At 44.7% G+C, this 18,377-nt stretch overlaps 1 long non-coding RNA gene across 1 annotated transcript in view; it reads right to left on the bottom strand.

The window, feature by feature from the left end:
* Positions 1 to 1,348: 1,348 nt before the first annotated feature.
* The window catches only part of LOC114017698 (uncharacterized), a 40,080-nt gene continuing 23,051 nt past the window's right edge, over positions 1,349 to 18,377 (bottom strand). Inside the window, exons 6-8 of the long non-coding RNA XR_008731658.1 lie at positions 17,092 to 17,182; positions 15,215 to 15,346; positions 1,349 to 12,320 (exon numbers count right to left, since the gene is read on the bottom strand). This is a non-coding gene — a long non-coding RNA (uncharacterized LOC114017698). The remainder of the gene's footprint in view (positions 12,321 to 15,214; positions 15,347 to 17,091; positions 17,183 to 18,377) is intronic.

Raw genomic sequence — 18,377 nt, 5'->3', positions numbered from 1 at the left:
GCCTGCAAAGCCCTCTGGAGAAACCCAAATGGGTCATTACGGAAGGAAACTGAAGAGTGTATTCCTGCCTGTTCTTTGTATAAAAAGAACCTGCAAAATAAGTTAGTTTCAAAAAGGGATACCCACAACTCATGGTTCATTCTTACCTCTCCCAAAACAGAAAGGGATCTGCAAAGAAAATGGCTGCTTTAACAACAAGCAGTGCTCTTTAGGTTTAAACAATTATTTCTGAGACAATGACGGTCAGGAAAGCAATGCATTTAGAAGCATTTCTGTATTTTCCAGTACCTACCAAACTAAATACGGATGAATGGGTTTACGCTTCAAAAAACCCTCTTAGTTAACCTGGCATAATATTAAAGTCTCCATAGCCTGGCAAGAAGGGTAATTTAGTGCACAAGAGCAAATTTTGTTTGCAATGCCCTTTTCTTTACCCAAAAGAAGGTAAGTATAGAAAACAGTATCAGAGAAGACAATATGACAGGACTGGCTGGTTGCTCTCCTCCCTCTTCCCCAGACCTACCAAAGAAACACCCTGGTAGAAAATCCCTGGATAAATCCAGCTTCAGGAACACAATACCACAGGCCCAAACCTCCTCTGTCTGTATCTTGCCCCTCAAGCAAAACTGTGACATCCTGACACAAAAGACAACTCAGTTTGAGAGAAAGCTGATGTTACTCCAGTCTACAAAAAGGGCAAGAAGGAGAACCCAGGAAACTATGGGCTGGTCAGCCTCACCTCCATCCCTGGAAAGGTGATGGAACAGCTCATCCTGGAGGTCAGCTCCAAGCACGTGGAGAAAAAGAAGGTCACCAGGAACAGTCAACGTGGATTGACCAAGGGGAAGCCATGCCTGGCAACCTGACAGCCTCCTACGGCGGAATGACTGGCTGGGTCGATGAGGGGAGCGGTGGATGGTGCCTACCTTGACCTCAGCCAGGCTCTTGACACCGTCCCCCACCAGAGCCCCCGGGCAAGCTCAGGAGCGTGGGTCAGGCGGGTGGGCAGTGATGGGCTGAGCGCGGGCTGAGGGCAGAGCTCAGGGGCTGCGACCAGCGGCGCAGAGCCCAGCCGGGGGCCTGTAGCCAGCGCTGTGCCCCAGGTCAGCGCTGGGTCCCGTCCTGTTCAGCTGGGTCATCGGTGACCTGAGGGGACGGGGCGCAGCCTCGGCAGGTCTCCCGATGGCACAAACTGGGAGGAACCGCCGGGACACCAGCAGGCCGTGCTGCCCTCAGCGAGGCCTGGGCAGGCTGGAGAGCCGGGGGGAGGGGACCTCATGGGGTCCCACAGGGGCCAGCGCGGGGTCCTGCCCTGGGGAGGGACAGCCCCTGCGCCGGCACAGGCTGGGGGTGGGCTGCTGGGGGGCAGCTCTGCGGGGAAGGGCCGGGCGGTGCTGGGGGACAGCCGGTTGCCCGCGGGCCAGCGGTGGCCCTGTGGCCGAGAAGGCGGGTGGGAGCCTGGGGCGCGTTAGGGGCAGCGTGGCCAGCGGGTGCAGGGAGCTGATCCTGCCCCTCTGCTCGGGCTGGTGAGGCCCATCGGGAGTGCTGGGCCCAGCGCTGGGCTCCCCAGTCACGGGAGACGGGGAGCTGCTGGGGAGGGCCCAGCGGGGGCTGCGGAGCTGGTGAGGGGCCTGGAGCACCTCCCTGGTGAGGAGAGGCTGGCAGAGCTGGGGCTGTGTAGCTGGAGAGGAGAAGGCTGAGGGGGGATCTCATCAATGTAATCAGTTATCTTAAGGGTGAGTGTCAAGAGGATGGGACCAGGCTCTTTTCAGCAGTCCCCAGCGACAGGACAAGGGGCAACGGGCAAAAACTGCAACACGAGAAGTTCCATCTGAGTATGAAGAAACACTTTTTTACTTTGAGGGTTACAGAGCACTGGAACAGGCTGCCCAGCTGAGGAGTCCCTTTCTCTGGAGATAATTCAAAACCCACCTGGATGCAATTCTGTGCAACCTGCTCTGGGTGAGCCTGCTTTAGCAGGGGCTTGGACTAGATGATCTCCAGAGGTCCCTTCCAACCCCAACCGTTCTGTTATTCAGTGATTCCTCACAAAGTCTGTACCCATGGATCCTTCTGAAAATTATGCATGTCCTTAATACTGCGAGACCATGGCAAACAGGCACTCCCTTTGGTTGCTGCTGTGATCTGGGGACAGGCTCTGTGCTGGCACCAGCTCCAACAAAACCTAGATGCCTCTGTAGCCTGGTTGACAGTGGCCAGACACCACTGTTCCTGGAGAGATCTTCTAGACAGCAAGGGTTGGTGTGCTGCGTGATCCATCTGTGCCCCTCACCAAAGCCACAACACACGTTACAAGCAGGCCCTTCTCTTGCCACTGTCTGGAGTGATCAGCTGCTTCAACTCCATGAATGTTTAAAAGTAGTATGGTTAAAAAGAGGCCCTTTGGGTTTTTTGTAGTGATTCGTGGAAAAAATGAAATTGTGATGATGAAAGTGCCATTGAAGTCATACTTGTTGCGCTGCACTATTCCTTCCTCTACAACTGTATGCAACTTCTTTGATGGGTTTTTCTGAGATCTGATGTAGGCTGTTGTTGTTCTCTGGTGTTTAGGGAAATCCCCAAATTAAAATTATTGCAGTAGCAATTTCATAATTCCATGAAAAGTTTCATAAAAATGCCATTCATGTCATTCCCTGAAGTCATCCTTGCAATTACAGGATATGTGGTTACAGTAGGAAGGGGAAATTGTTTGTAAAAATACATATAAACTATAACATGTAATTTATAATAATATACAATATATTGTTGTTATGTTATATGCACATGCTTCACAGCCACACACTGGCTATCATTTTTACACTGATGCAGGCAAAGACTGTTCACCTAACAAAGGCTGATCCACCAGAATCACGTCTCAGAAGGGCAACTGGAAAAGTCATATTTTCCTCAGTCTAGAAAACTTATTTCAATGGATCATGCCATTGTTCAAAATAGAGGAAAAAGCACTGTGTTTTGTGATCAAATGTTTCGGATAATTCAAAAGCAATAAAGTTTAGGACAGCAAAATTTCTTGAAAAGAAATCCGATTTTGAGTAGGAGAGTCTTAGAGATAGCTAGTGCAGTCTGTCAAATCAGTATAACTGATCAGCAATTAGGTATGTGACAAGACACCGTGCATTTTTAAAAATCTTTAAAGAATAAGATCTTTTAAGAGACTTAGAAAAACAAAACACCAGGCACAGAACTTTTTTCTTCTGCTAACTTGCGGTTTTATTTCACTATTGCTTTCTTGAACTAGTTGCAGAGTTCATTACCACACAGTTTGCTTTCATTTTCTTATATAAGCATGTTTTCCCTTGTCTCAAGTGAAACAGGATATCCATCTTTCAGGATGAAAGATGCAATACCTTTTGCAAGACCATTCATTTGTATGTCGTAAGAGCACAAGCATTTAGCAAGTTACATTGTGGTTAAAGGAAGTCTGCAGATTTCCTATTGCAATAGGTTAAAGCTTTTGTTGAGCTACAAGATTGACTAATGTGGGACACTTCCTACTTCCCCTTACTTCGATGTCATATATTTAAGGGAAGAGCAGTAGAAATAATAACTATGTTTTATTGTTTATTTTTCTCAGTTTGCCATGACACTGACTTTTAATGGGAGCAGCTTTAAAGAGCACATAAATGAGCTGGAGGTGCCCCTTCAGTCCCGTGCTATTAGGCAGACTACCCCAGTGTCATCCGTGCAAAGACTATGGGATCTGCCTTCATCCCATTAATGAAGTACAGTGATATTTCTTTTAAAGATAATGTTAACAGTTAAATGCCTATGCTGCATTGTCATTGATAACAAAAACTAGCTAAAATCATGAAAAGAGCTTAAAAAATAAACTGATTTTGCTAAGGAGATTTTTCAATTATATGTAACGTAGTAAGACAACAACAGTATACATATTAATTTCTTAATAACTTGCTCTCCAAAACTTTAGTTTTATTTTTGAAAGAAAAGAGTCACCAAAGTAGAATTTTAGGGCCTGTTGCTCTAGGAAAATCCACAATGATGATAAGGTAACTAGGGAACTAAACACTGACACTGCAAAGTGTAAGTTGAGCAACTGACTTCTTTAGCTAGACTGTTTCTCCTTTTACAATTTTCAGTTTACCAACTTTCCAGCTTCACGAGCTGCTTAACTTTTGGTCTTGAAGAAGAGCAGAAAGGTCTGGGCCAGTGAATCAACATCTCTGCCTCTTCAGCATGAGACCTTGCAAAGCCTGGTCTCAGAGACATCCAAGACATTCTCCACCAGACAGGGAAAACCTCAGCCAACCTGCTCCATAGACTTAATGAAGGTAAAAAAGGTAGGAAATGAGAAAAAAAAGAGGATGTATTTGAACAGAAATATCAGTTTTCCCATATTCATTAGAAAGGACATGGAAACCAACATCACTATGGTGTTTATTTAAAAAAAAAAAAAAAAGGAAAAAAAAAGAAAAAAGCTTCCAGCAGTTTTTAAAGCATTTTCTTTACTTATAAAGGGACTTTGATTCTTCAAGTGAAATTACATGCATATGTACCCTTTAAAAAGTATTTTGTAGAGGTGCTATAAAGGTTTGTCCACTTCAAGTCCATGACTACTCTGTGATGAATATCACATCCCACTTAAAAATGTTAGAAGGTTTAGAAGGAAATTGCTTAGCAGCACATTAACAGGCCTGGTCACACTGGCTCCTGCTGGGTTTATATATTGTGAGATCGCCTTTAGTTCCAGGAACATGAGCTATTTTCTTCAGGGGATTCTCACCTCATGCAAAGTCCAGGATGAGTGCTGCTTAGGGGAGGAGACAGCTGTTCGGCACTTCCACTCTTTTTCAACAGACAATGCCCCTCTCATCTATCGCCATCCATGTCTTTCCTGAAATTTTCTACTCCAGGAATGGTGGAGTGGTGCTGACTGCAACAGGATTTCTACCACAGCCTTCTAATACCTCACATATATGAATTATCTGAGGTAAAAGATGACATTAATATTATTCCTATAGAAAACGGAAGACAAAGAGCTTTTCCTGAGGATATCTATAGATTGGATCAAAAAATACCAACATTTTTCATAAAATAAAATTACGTCACGAAATAAAATTATTTCAAGACAGCTTCAGCTACACAAAGTAATTAATGGCAGAGGAATCAGGTCTCCCTCTCTTCTGATACTGTCTCCATGCCTTCATATATCACAATTTTTTTGCTAAGATGCTGAAGATTGCAATGTCTTTGGCTTTAGGTACTTGGAAAATGAAAAACACCACTGTTTAGCTTTTAAAGTTTGGTCATAATCAGTGGCCTGCAGGGGCTTCTTATGACAACCAAGACATTGCCAGTGGTTTGCCTTCTGTAGTACAGAAGGTAACAAAAGGACCATGCCTGAGTCCTTCCCTACTGGTGGTAACTTCCAGTGCCAAGGAAGAAAAGGTTTTGAGCAATTATAGGAACTATTGTGTCTCTACAAGTTCTTCAGACTAAGTAAGGTCTTTCATTTGTGTTTCATTTTGAACTAAGCATGTCTCTCAACATTAGGTTTAGAGTTCGACTGGGAGGGGGCCATTATGAACACCTTCATTTTATATCCTAAACCTTGGAGGGCAGTTGGTTTATCCTTAGCATGCAGTGTATAATTACTACCTAAATGATTATAAAATACTTCAGGGAAGATAATGTTTTAAAATGATCTGAGAACTAACCCTAAATAAGAATTTTTTAAAAAAAAAGGTTTTAAACATTGTTTTTAAAAGGGTCAAGTTCATTCTGGAGAAGCAAATCAAGCCCTGGGGACCTCTCTTCCAGTGAAAGTGGTTACAGTACAAGCAGACTTTCAAACACTGTCTTCTCAGACCTCATTCCTAATCTGCCTCTTCCGTTCTACATGTCATTTCCAGCAGTGAATAAAGCCCTGAGGAGAAATAAGCCTAATTATTTGTACATGGCCCCCCACAGTCTCCTATTTGATTATGTCAAGCAAGAGTCATTCTGCTGACGCACCTCTCGCCAGCCGGCTGTACAGTATAGCGATGGAGCTCCTTCCCTCATTCTGCTTTCCTTCTCCACTTGGCAGAGATACGTATGTGGGATTTCACAGTGTTGTCTGCCAACTTCGAAAGGAGAGATGTGTCAAACTACTATTGGTTGGTTTCAGTTTGTAAGGGCTAAAATAACAATATTTGAAGCTTCAGACAAATACCAGGAAGGAAAAAAAATCTCTGCTGTTGATTTACTGGAACACACTATCATTGAGACTTGAAGGGAGGGAATTTAAAAGGAACAAATTGCACGTATTGCGCAAGCTATTAATTTTACCATTTGATGAACAAGCCCAATAACGCTTGTCCTAATGTAAGAACGTAGGTAACACACTACAATGCACAGCCGTCATGCCTATTTTAAACCGATCTCTGCATAACTTCCCAGATTAACCAACTACTACACTTTCTCAAATAACAGCTGAATTCACCCCTTCTCCTCTGTCTGTTGCTTCCAAAATCATTTCTTGAATACAGTCAGCGCACAGCTAGTAAGACTTTTAGGGATTAAACTCAAGATCATTACAATATACCTAAACTGTCTGTTAATATGCAAACCCTAACAAGCACACAACAACTTTTTCGAAACATAAACTCGAGGTCGCATTTCCTATATATGGTATCTCACCTCCTTAATATAGCCAGGGCATGTTATTCGAGAGTTATCGTAAGATTTGTGTGGGTGCTGGAGCAGAAGGAAGAATAAGAGGTCTACTAAACACTGAAGGTAATGCTGAACTACAAAGCAGGACTTTGCACAAAGACTACATGCCAGATGTGTGCACCCTGCTCATCAAAATTAGCAGCCAGAGAATTCACAAGCCGTTTAAAGCACATTTATAGAACAAATATTTTTTCCTAAAAATTGTTAGGCAGGTTTTGTAGCAATGTTGTGCAAGGTAAATATAAAAATAACTCATAAATATCTTAAGGCAAGAAAAATATGTCAACCTTTTCGGCCATCAGTAAGTTCTGCTATTTAAATTAGACTCAGGAAATTTTCTTTATTCTTGGGACTTCCTAGGCAGTTACAACTGAGAAGCCACAGAAGACCTCATATAAGTTTGATAAAGCGAAATCGCTCTGGCATAAAACTACTGATTAGCTGTTAGAAAGGTAGTAGGAGTCCATGTCGCTATTTTTAAAACCCTACTCTGTTGATCCAAACCACCCACGCCATTCCCGAGAAATGTGAAATATTCTGAAAGACTGATAAATGGGTTTTTTAAAAAAAGTTTTCCTTCAAGCAATTTTCCACTGCCAAAAAATAAGTAATTTTTCAAACCAAGTAACTCATTTGGGGATAGTTGTTTTCACATTGTATCAGAGATCATTTTACGTTGCTTGTACTCCAGACGGTCCTAAAAAGCTACCTAGTTCAATTCCGGTACAGGTAGGAAACTCGCCACCTTGCAGGCGCTTTACCATTTCCCCAAACTGGGGCTGTAACCCCATGCCCTTCATCTACTGCCTTCTCTACAGCCTTCCCCCTTGCCCAGTCCCATCAGAGCCACCTCCACTGGCTCCCCGTGCCCTTCTTTTGGGGCGGAGGCATTGCAGAGTTCCCGGAGAGCAGGCAAGGGACTTACCAGGTGGCTCCTCCGGAGAGCTCCCCTGCCTTCCCAGGAGGTGTTGGATGAACCATACATTCTGGAGGAAACACACACATTTGGTGGGGAGAAAAACTGAACTGCTTGCAAGGACCAGCTCTGTGGCAGAGCAATAAATTAAAGCTGTGGAGGCCATCCGTGAAGATGGCTGCTGGTCTTGGTAGCCCTTCTGCATGGCAGCCTTCCACAGATGGTTCAGTCTTCAGTGCATTTCATATCCCTTTATTTTGGCCATGAATATCCATACAAAATACTGTTAGTACCAGAGATTGTCTGTGAATTCCCACAAAGGGGATGTTGACATGTGCTTCTCTATTCCCTGCCCAAAGGAAAGACCACATACAGTGCTGCCATTCTGTTCTAGCAACCTTTTTTTAACATAAGATATAGGGCAAGCGTCAGACCTTAACTCCAAAGAGGTAAGGATGATATTTTAGATAGCTATATCCTGCTATACCTAAGCCTTTAAACTAATTGTGGAAATACTGTGTTCAGGAGAAGTACTCAATTAACTCCCCAGCTTTCTAGGGAAGTTTTGCACTTTCTCCCGAGCCTCATGCTACCATGACTATACTGCCAGAAGATGCTCAAGAGAGCTACTTCAAAATGCAGGGACCTCAGTCACTACATTTACTGCAAAAATCACCAATATGGGGTTCTGGTGGAATCCTTTTATTACTGCTTTCAGTTTCCAGTAACCTCCATCTCCAGGGCCTTGAAGGCAAAGAACTGGGAACTTTTTACCCATGCTAAGTAGAGGTCAAAGAGGGTCAGTCTGGTCCTCTCCTGGCCTGCCCACAGGTTTGAGTGTGAACATGTAACGTTCTCAGCCCTCTCATTTCCCTGCAAAAAGCGCTGAACTCCCCTTCCAGAACAGGCAGCACACGCAGCACGCTTGTAGATGACTAATACGGTATTCCATGTTGCAAATATGATTTATTCTATTGTCATTATTTTTATTACAGTCAGCCCAAGAATGATCCTTGTACTACTTTATCTCAGTAATGGGATAGTTTGGCAACAATATCACTGCTTTTCCTCTTTCTAAAGAGAGGAGACATTTTTCAAGTGTACGTTTTTTGAAAGCCATGGAATTGGAGGGGGGTGGGGGAGGGGGTGTGTGTGCCAAAGAAATGGGTGAGTCAGGCTGCTAACAGATAGAACATGCAGATCTTTTAGAAGAGCATTAAGCTGTTCCTTAGGCTGACTTCACAGACTGATACAGCCATCGTGGTCTGAGCAGAACACTCGTTAGCACATGAATCACAGCAGAACAACAGGTAGCTAAACGTACAATGTTACGGCACAGTTACATCAATGTTCAGGATAATAAAAGAGAGAATAAAAATAAAGAGTCAGAATACAACTGTACTATTCAGCCTGATTAGAAGCCAAAATATTATGATGAGCCAGCCAAAAAAGACAAACACATTCACACACACATCTTTCCACTGCCCCAGTAAACCTTTGGCAATCGAAGAGAGATTATTTGCTGCAGTTTGATTCTGCTAGACAAGAAAAAGGTTGGAAAAAAGACAGTGCACATGGAAAGGGACTAAGGTAACCACCAAACATTATTAGGGAGCATTTTCTTGTCTGTGTAACTGAGACTTACATGGGATGAGGACAGTAGGAATGTGTGGGAGCCTTGCCAGCCCCATGCTGCCTTGGTGCATGATTTGCTCCACGACAACTCTGATGGAGCAATTTACTCACTTCCTATCTGCTCACAGAAACTCCTACCTGCTTTCTGTGTGCCAAAACTGGCCAACTATCTTCATGTCCACTCCACTGAGTAGAAATACCTGAGTATAATTTCTTTTAGAGAAACACAATAACACATTCAGAAAGTGGAAAGATTTGCTTGTTGAGGGATGGTCCAGTGACCCAGTAACGTAACACTTCTGCTAAGTCACTGGTTTTTGAAAACAGGGGAGTGAGAAAGCCTTTCCTAAGACGGTAACTCCAAAATTTAGAAAGCTATTGAAAAGCAGATTTCTGAGGGGTGGGATTAACTGGAAGAGACACCATGAGGTTTTCAAAATTGAAGTCTAGATTGCCAGAGTTGTGTTCTTTGCTGTAATTAATCCAATCCAAAACCTAGATCCCTGTAGGACAGTTACCATTTCCTGTGCATTGAATTCTGCACCACAGTTTTATTTCCAAGTCAGAACAGGTAAAAAGCAAGAGCCGTACCCAGGCTGTGTATACAGGATACTCTTAAGACACTGAGACACAGTCCCCATCACTACTGAAAAAAAACACAGCAGTCATGCAGGGAGATGTGACAAGTACCCAGCTTTCAGACCACTGCAGGCAGGGAAAGGTCATCCTATTTCAGAGGGAATGTTGGTGTGTGTAATTTGTTTTCCATTTCAATAGATATTAAGTTAAACATTATAAAAGACTTTGTGACCGGGTCTTTTCCTCCTGCATACTGCTGGGAAGCTGCAGCGTTTAGAGGCTGTGATCTCACTGACTCCAAGGAAATCCAGCAACAGCATCAACAGCCAAAGAGATGGCAGCAAGCCAGGCCAGTTTCGCTCAGAAATTTCTGCTGCTGGGGTATGCAGAGCTGTCAAAACCCTGGCCAGTGTCACCGAGCTGACATGAGAACTGGGGGAGTTTCACACCGCTGCCCAGTGCTGGGGAACCAGCATCTTCCCAGCCCTCTCACCCCACAATACGCTTTATTGAACTTCTTTTTCAATTAACCCTTGCTGTTGGCCATGAAGGAGCAGCCAGATTTTCTCAGTAAGAGTTACCCATAAGGACAGAAATGTTAACATTTCAGCAGCAAAGACCCGCGGTGTGACCTGAGGCCAGCCAGTGCTGATACGAGGCACTCCTGGATGTACAGGGAAATTAGGAAAGATGACAGCTGTAGAGATAAGATGAAGAAATAGAACAACTTTCCTCACTGAAAGGGCCAAAGCCCCAAAACCAGTCTGGAAGTCTGTGGTTACATAGTGTGATACATGGTAAGGAGATAAGAGTGAGGCTGGAAGAAGTGATACTGGGATGAAGCAATCAGCTACACTCATAGGAAACAGCCATGTTCCACATTCTTCCAAACACATCCAAAACACTTGTAGCATCTTGTCCAGTTTTGGCTGGTGTCTCTGACTCTGTTACATTACTGCAAAATAATCATTAAAAAAAATAAAGAAAGATTAGACTTGCACTGACAAGCGTCTGAATACACAACTGTACAGAGGAATGTGATGGTACCTGCAAGATGCAATATAGACTAAATATCTTCCAACTGTAACTCCTGTAACGTCTTTCAGAGAGTGACATTTCCACTTCTGTTCTAGCCTGCAAGACCTGGAAACTTCTTTAAAATGAACTTGTTTGAGATACAGTCTATGTTAACAGAGAAAATTCACAAAGTTCAGTATCTTTTAAAAGCTGTAGGGAGCAAGTGTGGCTCATAACAAACCCTGAAGCTGGAAGACTGGAGCATAGCATTTAGTGCTATGAAAAAATGCCTATCACAGTCCTAATGAATATGTGTTTAAACTCCAAACACCTGTTGGCCAATTATAATAGAGCGCTGTGAATATTTTTTTAAGTGTTTTTGTAAAAAGTCCAAGTATAATGAGTCCCGCTCTGGGTGAGGCTGAGAAAAACCTGCTATGTAATTTCAATGTGCTCTGCTGCTTTTCTGATTAGAGCTGGCTGAGATCTCCCTTAGCCTATGCAACCAGGGCATAATCTGCAGATTTTTGAATGTTAATTTGAATGATAATTCCCGTTCAGCAGATGAAACATCCTAAGTACGGTTACTTCTTTAAGAAACCCTGATCGTTGAAATATCATGTCTAGAAAAACAGAGAGCGAATTACCCATGGGTTCAGGTTCATTGCATTTCATGATTAACCTCCAGGCCTGAGGTTTTTCTTAACTTCAATTCTAACTTTAGACATATAAATTCAAACTGTCACATGGCTTGAATTATCAGTAAAGACACGTGCATGCAAAACAATAGTTAAGTACTTTTGAAGAAGTACATAACTGCTAACGTGGGTATTTGGCCTCAAGAAGTTTCATGTGGGCTTTGACACTAATTTACTAGGTTTCTTCAGACAAGACAGCTTTTGCATTTTGAATCCCCCGTGTGTACAATGAAGGGAATGACTGTAGTTAACCTGTTAGGGACTGCCGGTTTGATTAATTACTGTAGTACCGCCACTGGCAGCAGCCGCAGAGTCAGCCAGGCGCTGCAGTTCCGTCTCACGCAGGCAGCACCCTGGTGCATCACGCTCTCCTTCGCAGAAAAGGGAAGTGGGACAGGCCGCTGCACAGTCCTGGAGAGCTTTGAACAACAGCTCTTGCCCTCGCTCTGGGAGAAGTCACCACCATGGTCTCTTGCATTTTCCCTGTAGCAGGCTTGCTGTTACACTGACTAGCCATGGCTCTCAAGAGGCATCGAACACCTTTGGGTCAGTTATTCAGCGAATCATCTTCTGCCTGTGAACAATCAGATCATAGAACTTAAGGAACTGAGAAGAGAGAGGAAGGGATAACATTCCCTTTTTTGCCTTCACTGGTTTCCCCAGAAAAAAATGGCTTCAGCATTTCAGCCAGCTGCAAGGCTTGTGCCTTCTCTGTTTCATTCTCAAGAGGTACATCTGGTTTCTGGTCAAGGAATGGCCCTTCACCTTCCCTTTTTCCTCTGAAACGAAATAAAATGTGGACATCTGCAATGTAATGAGAATGAAACCACTTCATTCACTTTCAGAGAGACTAAGTGAAGTTTCCTGAAACATAACAGGATGTGAAAGCAGCAGCAGCACCCTGAGCAATGCTCCGTGAGTCCCTGCAGTGGCAGCACATCTTGTTGCAATGTCAGGCTGCCCAGGGAACTTCTGTTCATTCCACATACCTCTTCCGATGACATCTCGACCTAGTTCATTGCTTTGAAATTATTACCTCTTGAAGTTATTGGTGGCCGGTCACAAGCGGCTGCGTGCTGGGGCCAGGCCTGTTTAATGTCTTTATCAACGATCTGGATGAGGGGATCGAGTGCACCCTCAGTCAGTTTGCAGGTGACACCAAGCTGGCCGGGAGAGTTGATCTGCTGAGGGCAGGAGGCTCTGCAGAGGGGGCTGGGCAGGCTGGGCCGATGGCCGAGGCCACTGTGTGAGCTTCAGCAAGGCTGAGCGCGGGTCCTGCACCTGGGTCACACCAGCCCCACAGAGCTACAGGCTCGGGCAGGAGTGGCTGAGAGTGCCTGGTGGGAAAGGACCTGGGGTGTTGGTCCACAGCCAGCTGAACATGAGCCAGCAGTGTGCCCAGGTGGCCAAGAAGGCCAACAGCAGCCTGGCTTGGATCTGAAACTGTGTGGCCAGCAGGACTAGGGGACTGATCGTCCCCCTGTACTCGGCACTGGTGAGGCCACAGCTCGAATACCGGGTTCAGTTTGGGCCCCTCACTGCAAGAGGGACGCTGAGGTGCTGGAGCGTGTCTAGAAAAAAGGCAGCAAAGCTGGGGAAGGGTCTGGAGCACAAGTCTTCTGAGGAGCAGCTGGGGGAACTGGGGCTGTTCAGCCTGGAGAAAAGGAGGCTCAGGGGAGACCTTACTGCTCTCTACAACTGCCTGCAAGGAGGCTGTAGCGAGGTGGCTGTCAGTCTCCTCTCCCAAGTAACAAGCGATAGGACAAGAGACAATGGCCTCAGGTTGCACCAGGGAGATTTAGATTGGGTATTGGGAAAAATTCCTCCACCAAAAGGGTTGTCAAGCACTGGAACAGGCTGCTCAGGGAAGTGGTTGAGTCACCATTCCTGGAGGTATTTAAAAGGGGTGTAGATGTGGCACTTGGGGACATGGTTTAGTGGTGGACTTGGCAGTGCTAGGTTAATGGTTGGACCTGATTATCTTAGAGGTCTTTTCCAACCTAAACAATTCTATGATTTTATGGTTCTCTGACGTCCAATGTTTGGCAAAGGCAGTCTAATCCGAAAAAAAAAATAAATTAAAAAACCAGATCCGTTTCTTTTTCTGTTATTTGGAAATTTCACAACAGCTCTTGCCAAATTGCATTCACATTCCCCGCACCTTCTTGACCAGCAAACTTCACTCCAGACCTCAGACAGAGTGGATTCAGCTCACATCCAGACATCCATTCATCCTAACCTGTTTGCAGCAGTGTTGTGACAGCTGTTCTTTGTGTCAGGGCTGGCCGGCTGGGGAGAGCAGGGGGATGAGATAAATATGACAAAAGGGCTGTTGTGACACCAGCTTTGTACAAAGGAAATTAGGGATTTTGTTTCAAGTATGGCTAAATTGTGACGTCTCTCCAACATGTATACGAATGCTTATTTTTCAGTAACTGTGATTTTCTACTTGTACCGCTCTGCATTTCTTCAGCTTTTAATCAAGCCCAGACCACACGTCTCCAACTGAAAGTAACTTTGTCTTTTCCCTCCAGTGTCACAAGCGACAACACCTTCCACAAACACAAGCCTCCAGACCGCAATGTTTGGCCAGGCTGTGGTGCCTTCGGGTGCCTGACACATGCCGATGCCCTCTGGCATTAGTTATGTTATCTTATTACGGGTGATCTCACAAGCTCCACTGGAAAGGCTTTCCACAGAGTCTTAGCCCCCCCAAAATCAAAACACAACACTTTTATCTCTGCAACACATGATGAATGGAAAAATATATCACGGCCCCATATTGGCACCTGGTTTGTTAAACGCAGGATTTGAGCCTCACGGTTTGCTTTTCAATCTGACCTGCTTCAGCACTTACTGCTCGCTATTGCTGAAAATAGGTGCCTCTAGCTCGGTGCCTCTGGAGGTCGGTGCGCTCATCAGTGGTTTTGCTCTGCAGAGAAGTGAGGTCAGCCCAGAGAAGTTACGAGTCTAAAGTGTTTCATAACACTCGAGTTAGAAATTGGGGCTCAGGACCTGGATTCCTGTCCCAGCTCTGGTGGGGCTGGGCTGAAGGCTCTTGAAAGCTGATGTCAGGAGTGATTTAACATGTGACGGTGCATGGAAACTGGCTGTGCAAGCTGTTGCAACATGCAGTAAGAGCAGCAAAGGCAGCAGGAGTACTACAAGCACTTTGACCCAACAGCAGTTCACCCCGAAGAAAATCCCCATAAAAAGCATTTACAGCCATCCTCTGGAGGAGTTGGTTAATTAGATGGATAGCAAGCGGGATAACTGGAGGGTTCCTAAGGCAGATGTGGCAGTTCCCTTACTCCAGAGGTAAGGCTGTGTGGTAAGCAGGATGCAAGAAAGAGGGGGAGGTGGTAAAAAACAGAGGATAATTCACATTTTCCATGACCTGGGCACTTTCCCCAGGGCAGGAGAGAGCAGAAATCAGAAGCAGGTTTGCTGTTTCTTCCCTGGGTTAAAGAAGGGATTAATCACAAGGGGAAAATGCTTTGTAATACTGTGACTCAGCAGAAAACATTACTTGCTTGGAAGCTGCTGAAGGACAGGGCTGGGACACAGCAGTGAGTCAGGAAAACCTGGGATCTGGGCTGCTGCCGTCACCCTTCCCTCTGGCCTTCATTTAGCAATCTGAGCATATGAGAACAAGGTGATCGCTTAAAAATACCTCATGTTGTCTTGTGTAGCCTGTGTGGATTTCGACTGCACAGCAGAAAGAGAAGTACAGATGACATTATTCTCCTTTCTGTGGAGTGCTTTTTGGCACTGATCTTCCTATGGCAGCTTCAGTGGCATGGTCCTAGCAAAACAGGACGGTCACCCATAGATGAGCCCTCCAACACGTACAGTCATCTAAATTCATAGTAACACAGACCCAACTTTTCTACAGGAAAAAAACATACGAGGAAGAAAACCTCGTATCACCCCAGCTCTATACTATGTGGTGTTTTTAGGGGAAGATCCCTCAGAAAAGAGGATGTACCTTCTAATAAATCATGTGTTAGCTTCTGTAAGAACTGCCACAAGGGCACTGGAGCAATGACCTGTCATCTCATGGAGTCAAAAGAAGACAAGTGTCATCCCCAAGAAAGACATTGTGAGGGTAGGAAGCTATCCACTTGCTCTCTCCTGTCTGATTTACTTAAGTGGTGCTGCAAAGCAATGAATGGTACCTAAGTACCTGAGTACTAGCTCAGAACATGAGTTACAGGAGTTTTTCAGACTTTCAGGCTGTACTGCTCACCTTTTAGGACATGTTAATTTTCTCTAAACCCTTCAGATGGACCTACATAGTGGTTTTCTTCTCACCATTTGATGTTACATGACAATCTGGAGACCCCATCCAGAAGCAAACCTCACAGTCAGCAGCAGCCTATAACTCACCAGGAAGCTGACTTCCCCCCACCAGATTTTATAACCCAAATCACAGGCAATAGGCAGTAGGTAAATAAGAAAGAAAGCATAAGTAAAATAAATAGCCTAAATAAAATTAAATAGAAGACTAGGGAAATGTGATACACAGTGACAGTGAAGGCAGGTGTGATACATGACCTAGTCACCACAGAGACCTGGGTAATTACAAGCTGGTTCTGGATCATTCATGTGGCAGACAGCATGAAAAAGTAGGATTTGGTGAAGACAAAATGATGCTGTCATGAATTTGAAATAGTGCAAGATGCAAAACTGTGAGGTTTTTTACTTACTGGATGGATTCATGGATTTACTACAAGTCCCTGAAACTTAAGCTCAGATTTGCAATGTTATTTTTGTCAGTCATGGTGAACAGTCACTCTTTCCCTGTTGCCATTCTCTTTTAAGCCTCATTGCTCAGCACTCAGACATCTTCTGAAAGATTAAAATGAGCAACGCTGGTGTGTTGTTCCCCCTAAATTTCTGCTGACAAACCCTGGCGACGTGTTAGAATATATTGTTGATGTTGGGCCACTGCCAGAGGATAAGCCAAGAAACTGCTGCAGGAAGCATCACCAGTCCTTACAGTTGAAATTATAGGAGTGAGTTAAATTCAACTTTGCAATCATTAGGCATGACTGCATACTTGCAGATGTAGCTAGGTCAGGGTCCTGGCTCAGGTCCTGGTTTCTGTCCTGCCTGAGCAGCACAGTTTCCAACCCAGGCTGCCAGAGGTCATTCAAGGACCACCACGACCTCACCAGTGTCTCTCCTGGGGACAGCTGTGCAAGTGAGCTCAAAGCTGCCCATACCCTCTCCCCTTAGGGGTTCTCTGTGAAAAGGTGCCCTCTTTTCAGCACTAGCTAAACCAGAGGCTAGAGTTTGCCATGTGTTAAGGAAGGATTTATGTCAGAATGAAAAGATAGCAATAATCCATCTAGTCCCACATTGCTTATTCCCACCCCTGTTCACCCCCTTCCCCCTCTCTTTGGCCCCTCTCCATCAGCAGCACAGGCACAAACCAGATCTGGAAACTGTTTCAGCTGAAATCCGTATCTCACTGTGTGTTTTGTTTGTTGGGGGCTTTCAGTTAGGTTGAATGCACGTCAAAATTCAGTCTAAGAAAAAACTTACCAGACTGTTCTCCAGTCTAGACTCACTTCTGTTGCCATTCCTTTGCTTCGGTCCAAAGGTACAGCACTTCTCCCCAAAACTTCAAAACAAACTGCAAGAAAATACCGAGGAGACATAAAAAAACCACCCTTGAACATCTCTACACAGACTTTTCTTTGATAAGTAGTTTGAAATTCACATGCTTGTGTAGTTCCTCTCTGTCACCCAAGGCTGGTGTGTGTAGTATATCGTCACAGGCTCACTGATGCAAGTGGCCATTCATAAACTCTGAAAAACGTGTCAGGCCAGAAGAAAAGAGACTGACAAACCATCTGCTTCTGAGCTGTAACAGGGTGACAAGGAGCTGAAGTTATACCAGATGCCCCAAACAGCTCAAGTCTTTAATTTCACAATTCGATGTAAGGGTCAATCCTTCAAGGTCTGTCCTAAGCAGGGTAGCAGCGCCCAGAGGATGAGTTTGTGGACTAGTGGGAGAAGGACACAGGCAGAAGGGCACAACAGCAAAGCAGCAAGCCATAATGCTCAGGTGTAAAAAGGACCAACCCGGGTGAGTTTAGGCTCCCAGTCAGCTCCTGGTCTCCTTCTGGTGGCAGATCATCCACAATCTTGGGCAAGTGTCTCACCTCCTCATCTGTGAGGCTTACGAGGTTGTGCCAAGGAGAGTGCCCTAAGAAGACCAGGACTCTTACTGCCAGGATGACCACATCAGCCTGGGCAGAAGCCCAGAGAAGAGCAAAGAAAGCACCCTGGTTTCAGAAATTTGATCAAGAACAGTTGTAACACGCATGGGAGAAGGCCTTATCGCTGTTATTCATGCTTTTGAAAATCTCTCTACTAATTACCAAACACACTAGGAACATTATTGAATGGATCATCAGACTCCCTCACACAACAGAAGACTGAATGCAACCAGGAAGCAGAATTATACTTTTCTTGAGGAATTTTCAGTTCTCGGAAGTTATATGACTTTCATTAATCTTTACTGTGCATTAAGTAGCATGAATGGCAGAAAGAGAACAGAAAGATTTGAGATTTGACGGAGCAAACCCAGCAATACTAGCCTGATGGCAGCAAAGATGTTTCCTCAGCTGGAGGATGGCCTGAGGTCCTTATGCTTGCTTGACAAGGTGTTTAACTTTGCTATGCCAGTAGTGTTCCCTGCACGTTTTATATTGAAATAAAATAGCAAATCTAGCTGCCTTGTAATTTCCTCTTCAGGCAATTTATCTTCAGGGAGAATGACTACAAGCACGTTGAGGGCAAGCCTTTCTTTACAGTCTCATTCA

This window comes from Falco cherrug, chromosome 4 (assembly GCF_023634085.1).
Source record: "Falco cherrug isolate bFalChe1 chromosome 4, bFalChe1.pri, whole genome shotgun sequence".
In the NCBI taxonomy this organism is placed as follows: domain Eukaryota; kingdom Metazoa; phylum Chordata; class Aves; order Falconiformes; family Falconidae; genus Falco; species Falco cherrug.
Note: the sequence above shows the minus strand (reverse complement) of the source record. Positions and strands in the feature narration are given on the sequence as shown.